Source organism: Heterodontus francisci, unplaced genomic scaffold, assembly GCF_036365525.1.
Source record: "Heterodontus francisci isolate sHetFra1 unplaced genomic scaffold, sHetFra1.hap1 HAP1_SCAFFOLD_166, whole genome shotgun sequence".
NCBI classification, from domain to species: Eukaryota; Metazoa; Chordata; class Chondrichthyes; order Heterodontiformes; family Heterodontidae; genus Heterodontus; species Heterodontus francisci.
This window is the reverse complement of record NW_027141098.1, coordinates 2378557-2386233: the sequence shown is the minus strand read 5'-3', so window position 1 is coordinate 2386233 and position 7677 is coordinate 2378557. Positions and strand designations below refer to the sequence as shown.

The 7677-nt window shown below is 42.0% G+C and overlaps 1 long non-coding RNA gene across 1 annotated transcript; it reads left to right on the top strand.

Moving 5' to 3' along the window:
* The first annotated feature begins 4372 nt into the window (after positions 1-4372).
* Positions 4373-6742, top strand: LOC137362111 (uncharacterized). The gene is made up of 3 exons (XR_010972389.1): positions 4373-4455; positions 6043-6087; positions 6687-6742. It is a non-coding gene; the product is annotated as an uncharacterized lncRNA (long non-coding RNA).
* The last annotated feature ends 935 nt before the right edge of the window (positions 6743-7677 follow it).

Genomic DNA, 7677 nt, shown 5'->3' with positions numbered 1-7677 from the left:
AACGTTTCCCCGAGCTACCATTTAAAATGCAACAGTCCAGATCAGGGAGAAAAAGAACCCTATGAGTTGGATAGTCCTATTCTTTTTACAGGTAGAGTATAATGCATATAGAGACACAAGGAGTAATGGTACATTGTTGCACTGTGGAATAAATGCTGTTATCATCCTGTAGTATATTTTTTCCGGGAAATATGTGGTGTGTCTTTAAGACAGCAAAGGATCAGTACTGCTTTAAGAAAAAACAGGCCTCAGGAGTTACTGAGAAAGTACATTTTGGTTGCTGTTGGATGCAACCATGCAGAGAGAGAACGAACCAATTTTAAAAGATGCATCCTGGTTGCCTTGGATACAGCTACTTGGAATGAGCATCGAGAGATACATTTGTTACAGTTTAATTTTGAACTGGCTTACAGTGGAAGAAACAGCCTGTTCTAACAGAGGGCACAGACAGAGAGCTCTGTGTTCGCACCTGAAAGGAAATCTCTCAGACCATTTAAACTGAAGGAAGAAAATGTACTCTGTTTATTTACTATTCTCTCTCAAAATTCAAAAGATATCAAGCCAAACAGAGATCTCTGATAATATAAACTGAAGGAAGGGAAGTTAGACAGCAACAATCAAAAATTCTGAAGCCAAATTGATTCATTGAACAGTGTTTGCAAGTTGCTAATTGTCGAAATTCATCACTCGAGAAGGAAAGCAACAATGTTGACTTCTGGATTAGACTACGGACTGTTCTACTGTTGAATAACCTTTTGTCCCCATCGGACGGCTGTGAGGACTTCAAACAACCTTGGACTGCTCCACATCCGGCAGGGGCGTAAATTTGCAAGGACTCAATTTTTTATTCTAATTCAAATGCTCTTTATATCTTAGTAGAGTTTAAGAATTTCGTTTTCCTAATTAAACAGTTAATTAGTTGAATTAAAGACACTTGGTTTGGTTAGCCTCATTCGAGGGGTAATACATGGTACAATTTGGCTGGGTCTTTAATTTGGGGCGTTTAAATATGATATGTTAGGCTATCTGTGGAGGGACGGGATTGAGTTAACAGTGTGTTTCTCCCACCACAATCAGAATCGTATATTTTAATAGGAGGCATTGACAAGAGTGGTCGGTTGGAGCGATGCTAATATATATATATGATGACTGATGCTTTAATAAGAATATTTAAACTACTTCTGGTCATTACGCATTTCAGGACCGAAGCCAAGATTATCCGTGCTTCCTGATTATGATGTCTTTGTAAAAGGTGAGTCCCTGACTTTGAAATGCACACTTAAAAGTCACAATGCAAGCAAGCGGCTGCAATTTTTACGGAACAGTGTTTATCTTTCACACCAAGAATTGAATCCCGAAGACATCTCTGCAACGTTAAATCTCAGGAATATCGGTGAAGGTGATCAAGGGGATTATACTTGTCACTATGTATACTTAGAGGGAGATCAGTGGATACATTCAACTCCGAGTGATCCAGTGCAAGTGACCATCACAGGTGAGATCTGCAGCTAAATCTCGGGAGATTTCAAGTTGAAAACGAAGCTGAATGGGAATTCAGGAACAGACACATTTACCAATTGCGATCAAACAAGGATTTTCTTTCGTGTGTGTTCATTTGTGGGAGTCGCTGACTGGGCCCGCATTTATTGCCCATCCCTAAGTACCCTTGGCAACTGAGTGGCTTGCACGCTGAGCCATTTCAGAGAGTAGTTAAGAATCAGCCACATTGCTGTGGGTCTGGAGCCACATTTAGGTCAGACCGGGTAAGGACGGCAGATTTCCTTCCCTAAAAAAAAGTTAATGAACCGGATCGGATTTTACTTTAGACAAACTGGGAAGCACATTAGTCATCTACGGATGCGTGGCATTCGAATGTAGAAAGAAATCGGAGAAAAGGTAACTTCTACATGTGTTAACAAGACCACAAATAAGTATACTGAAATAATTATCCAGTATCAATGAACAGCAGAAACAATAATGAACTGGAATACTTTATTTGCAGTGCGTTTCCTCCTTAAAACCTTAATTCGCGTTTGATGACAATACTGGGAATGAGGTTTTTTGTATACCCGTTGGACACTTGCATAATCCGGCGACAGGGAGTGCGCGGGATCGAACATGCATCCATCTATCTCTTATAGAAACTCACCAATCTCTTATATAAATTAGCGAGCTGTCACAATGTGGTGACATACGCCTTACTTTCCTTCACTGGCGCTGGGTTAAAAAAAACCTTCCTAACAGCACAGTGGGTGCACCTACCCAACATGGACTGCCGAGGTTGAAGATGGTGGCTCACCAACACCTTCTGAAGGGCAATTAGGGATCAGCAACAAAGGCTGGCCTTGCCAGTGACTCTCTGAAGAGTTTTGTTTTTAAAACTTACCTTGGGTCAACAATTTATGCACAGCGGGATGACAAAATTGACTCCGACTTTGATACACGTGATCTGCATCATGATGATTACCATCATAAGCAGTGAGCTCCTGTTGTCTGTATTGTGAACAAAAAGTGTCATGTAATTGCGCCACATAATGGTGACTGTTCAGGCATAACGCATGTATGGGCCTTTCAATTTAACTTCCCTTCTGTTTTCCTGCACAGATACACTTACAAAGCCAAGAGGAAATTCTGCAGGTACTGGTCGCTGCCATTTATCAGTAACAACATTATTCCCAATTTCACACTGTCTTATTATTAGGGTTGATACAGAGACTCTCGCTGTTTCTTTATGCCATGTAAGCATTACATCCTGCGCTTTTGAAACTAAAAATAATGATGGGCACGTTTGCTCCGCTTGTTTGAATCAAAGATCAACTCAACATTCATGCATTCGTTGTCAAGACCCAATGGGATTGGTAATGAAGGATGCAGGTCGAATCGGATCTGTCTAATGATTGACCCATCTGTGTCTGTCTGTCTGTCCTTCCGTCTGTCTGTCTATCTATCTGTCTAGCTATCTATCTATCGATTTGTCTATCTATCTATCTATCTATCTATCTATCTATCTATCTATCTATCTATCTATCTATCTGTCTGTCTGTCTATCTATCTATCTGTCTGTCTGTCTATCTGTCTGTCTGTCTATCTATCTATCTATCTATCTATCTATCTATCTATCTGTCTGTCTTTCTATCTATCTATCTGTCTGTCTGTCTATCTATCTGTCTATCTGTCTGTCTATCTATCTATCTATCTATCTATCTATCTATCTATCTGTCTGTCTGTCTGTCTGTCTGTCTATCTATCTATCTATCTATCTATCTATCTATCTGTCTGTCTGTCTGTCTATCTATCTGTCTATCTATCTGTCTGTCTGTCTGTCTATCTATCTATCTATCTGTCTGTCTGTCTGTCTATCTATCTATCTGTCTATCTGTCTGTCTGTCTATCTGTCTATCTATGTATCTATCTATCTGTCTGTCTGTCTGTCTGTCTATCTATCTATCTATCTATCTATCTATCTATCTGTCTGTCTATCTATCTATCTATCTATCTATCTATCTATCTATCTATCTATCTATCTATCTGACATGCGTTCAGTTGATCCGTCCAACCTGATAAGTATTGGTTTTCCTTTATGCTTGCCTCTTTCGAAATCCAGTTCTGATGAAAGAGTTTTCTTTTGATGCTAACACATACTGACCAAAAGGATAACTGTAAGAAAATAACTTATTTTGGATTTTATTGACTGCTTTATTTATGTAGTTGCCCATTTATACTTGAACACATCCAGCTTTCACAAAGGTGTATTAATGGCAATAATGTTATCTGGATGAGTGCAGCTCCAGAAACACTCAAGAAGTTCAACACTATCCCTGACAAACCAGCACAGTATGATTGGTACCTCACCACCAGATTTAATGTTCAGTCACCCCCCCCCCCCGCCCCCCCCCCACGCACAGGCGCACAGTAGCTAACATGGTGAAGTGCAGCAACTCGCCAAGTCTCCCACGACAGCACCTTCCAAACCCGTGACCTCTACCACTGAGAAGGTCATGAGCAGCAGGTCCATCGGGACAACACATGCTCCCCTCCGAGTCACTCACCATCGCGACTTGGAACGATATCAACGTTCCTGCACGTTCGCCAGGTCAAAATCCGGGAATTCCCTCCGTACCAGCACAATGGGTGTACCTGCACCACATGGACTGCAGCGGTTCAAGATCCCGGCTCCCCAGTACCTTTTCAAGGGCCATTAGGAATGAGCAATAAATGCTGGCCTTGCCAGCGACAGCTCACTTCCAGTGAAGAAATAACTCATCCTCTTAGTTTAATTTGGCTCAACTTTCTGCAAATGTGCATGGAAATGTATTTATATTTCCCTACTTGACTTAGGATCTATGAAGAGGAAAGGAATTATCGGCCTTTGTGTGGGTACATTAATTTTCCTCGTGATTGCATTCTTTGTTGGAAACCACTATCGGAAATCCGGATTCATTTGGGCAAGGAAAGGTAAGAAAGAAAAGTATTGACGTCCAAGTCATTCTGAGATGGACGGATTTTCAACCTACCGCCTCAGGTGGAAAGCTCATCGTGTGGATCAATCGCCAATGTCATGGGATCGAGGGTCCTAACTCTCACAGACATCTCCCAAATATCATGTCCCATATCGCAGCAACAGCAACTTTCTCACTCTTAGTAGCCCCCACTTTACCCTCTATGTCTGATTTGTAACTGATGTCTTCTACTGTGAAGACAGGCACAAAATATGTGTTCAATGTTTCTGCCATTCCTCATTCCCCACGATAATTTCTCTGTTTCTGCTTACAAGGGATCAATATTGACTTCAGCTACTCTCTTCCTTTTAATACTTGTAAATAATCTTGAAATCTATTTTTATATTCCTGGCTAGATTACTCTCATATTCTATTTTTTCCCTTTTTATCAATCTTTTGGGTCGCTGTTTCCTGGTGTCTAAAACACTCCCAACCCAAATCCTCAGATTTGCAACATTGCAAGCTTTTTCTGTTAATCTAATACTATCCTTGACCTCCTTTGTAAGCAACGGATAGATCTTTCTCGCTGAGGTTTTGTTTTTCAATCTCATGTATTTTTGTTCAAAATTTTGAATCGTTTCTCTCACCATGCGTTTTCGTCTATTTGCCCAATCAACCCTCGCCAGCTCTCCCCTCTTACCTCCGTCATTGGCTTTAAGTTTAAGGTTATCTGTTGTGATCGGAGTATGCCCTTTTCAAACTTAATGTTCAGTTTAGTTGTATTATGGTCACTATTTCCCGTGGATCTTTTGACGATGACATTACTAATTAATCCTGCCTCATTGCACAACATTAGATTGAAAATAGCTTTATCCTCAGTTGGTTCAACAACATATTGCTCACAGGAAACAGCTACGAAAGTATTTTATAGACTCATCTCCTAATGCCTATTGAACGGTATAACTACTGTTAGGGAGGGGGGGTGGTGGGTGTTGGTGTGGGGGGCAAGAACTACTCTCATCAGCGTTTTCTGACCCTTCTTATTCCCAATCTGCAGGGTCGGGTTAGTTCAGTTGGCTAGACGGCTAGCGTGAATTGCAGAAACATGCCAACAGCGCGGGTTCTGTCTATGGTAGCACTTGGCACCTTGCCCCACGCTTGAGAAATGTGACCCTCAGGCTATATTACCAACTGTTTCTCTCTAATGGGGAGAGGTGGCTATGGTTCTTTGGGACGATGGCTAGAGCAAATTCCTAATCTCCACCCAGACTGATTCTACTTCCTGATTTGTTGTGCCAACTAACGTCCTTATTAACAAGGCTACCCCCCCCCACCCCCACCCCCCACCCTCACCGCCCCCCCCCCCACTTTTCTATTCTGTTTGTCTTGTCGAAATATTGTGGAGCATGGAATAGATATTTCCCAACATTGGTACCATTGTTTACATTGTAACTCCTCGCTGAATTGAAATTGCTGCTTCTGAATTCCTTACTGGATTTATTCGTGACTGTCTTATATTTATGACACCTAGTTTTGGGTTCCTCAGTAAGTGGTTAACATCTTCATTATGTCTACCCTCTGAAATCCCTTCATATTTTTACAGACTTCTCCCAGACTTCTCTTTTCTGGAGAAAAGAGCTTCTGCCTGGTCAGTATTTTTCTGTTAGTTATAACCTTTCAGTTCTGGTATGGTTGAACAAAATCATTCTTTTTTCACCTTCCTCATTGCCTCTACATCTTTTTTGTTTTTGTCACGCTGGGAGACAGGTTCTCAGAGAAATATCGCTCAGTCAAGAGCTGCCATCATGGGAGCTATCTTGAAATGGAACATTCTCATTTGTGCATCTTCCAATCTCGTGGATCAATCTCCTATGCAGCTGCATACTTTGCAACCGGTGATGGAATTTCCCCAGGAAGATGAGACTCAGTCATAATAACACTCTTGTGGATGACCTAACCCATACCTTCCTCCCAGTCCCAACATTTAAGAAGGCCCGCACCCCGCACCCACATCCCCGGCCCCCACCCGGTGATGTAATGCAGCACCAAATATGACCAGGCATCCATGTGGAAACTATGGTCTGGGCATCTTGCAGAATAATCAATGGGGACATTCCCGGAAGAAAATGCATGAAGCAAAACAAATGCAGCCAGTCCAAAATATAGGTTAATTAATTGACTTTATTGTTAAGCTGTAATGTTTATCCATATCATGGTTCCATCACAATGTATATTTCCATTCGACAGAAAGCCGGACTCATAATCTGCAGCCACTAATTCTGAATCAGGAGGAACTCGACCGCACTGAATACATAGATGATGATACTTCCATATGAGATGTCAATGGCGTCAATTCCTTGGCATCATTTACAAGCCAAAATGGCGAAAGAAACAAAAGTGACACCTCCATTTTGATCTTTGTCAGTATTATGTGTATAAATTGCTCATTTTGAATGGAACCACTTCCTTTGTATTCCTCGGCAACGATTTCTGCAGCTCAAAATGACTTGCACTTCATTTCCAGTGGCTACAACATCCGTGAATTGGCCGTGCATCAAACTCCAGATGCTCCGTGGAGTCCCCTCTTGCGATGCACAGTCAGCCTGAATCACACTTGGATATGGTTGAGGGCGGCAAGATGAGGGACTGCACCAATAAAACATGGCTAACGTCAAAGAACGCACTAGAAAACTGTCTTGGACGGCTGGTACCACATCACCTGGTTTATACAGGGCCTGATATTCGCTTCGAGATGGGGTGGGGGGGGGAGACAGTGACGTGGTGGCAATAGCACTGAGCTAGTAATCCAGAGGCCCAGGACAATGACTTGGGGACATGTGTTCAAATCCCACAACAGCAGCTGGTGGAATCTAAATTCCAATAACAAATAAAAAAAAAAATCTGGAATTAAAAACGAGTCTAAGCATGAAATTCTCATCGATTGTTGCGAAAACCCATCTAGTTCACTGATGCCCTTCAGGGAAGGAAATCTGCCGTCCTTTCCCCAGTCTGGCCCACATTTGACTCCAGACTCGCGGCGATGTGCTTGACTCTTAACTGCCCTCTGAAATGGCCCAGCAAGTCATTCAGTTGTCAAGGGCAATTAGGGATGCACAGCACCCACATCCCACGAAAGAATACAAAAAAAAAATAGCCATTGAAGTCAATGGACCTGAATATTGTTTTTAGTTTTTAGAGATACAGCACTGAAACAGGCCCTTCAGCCCACCGAGTCTGT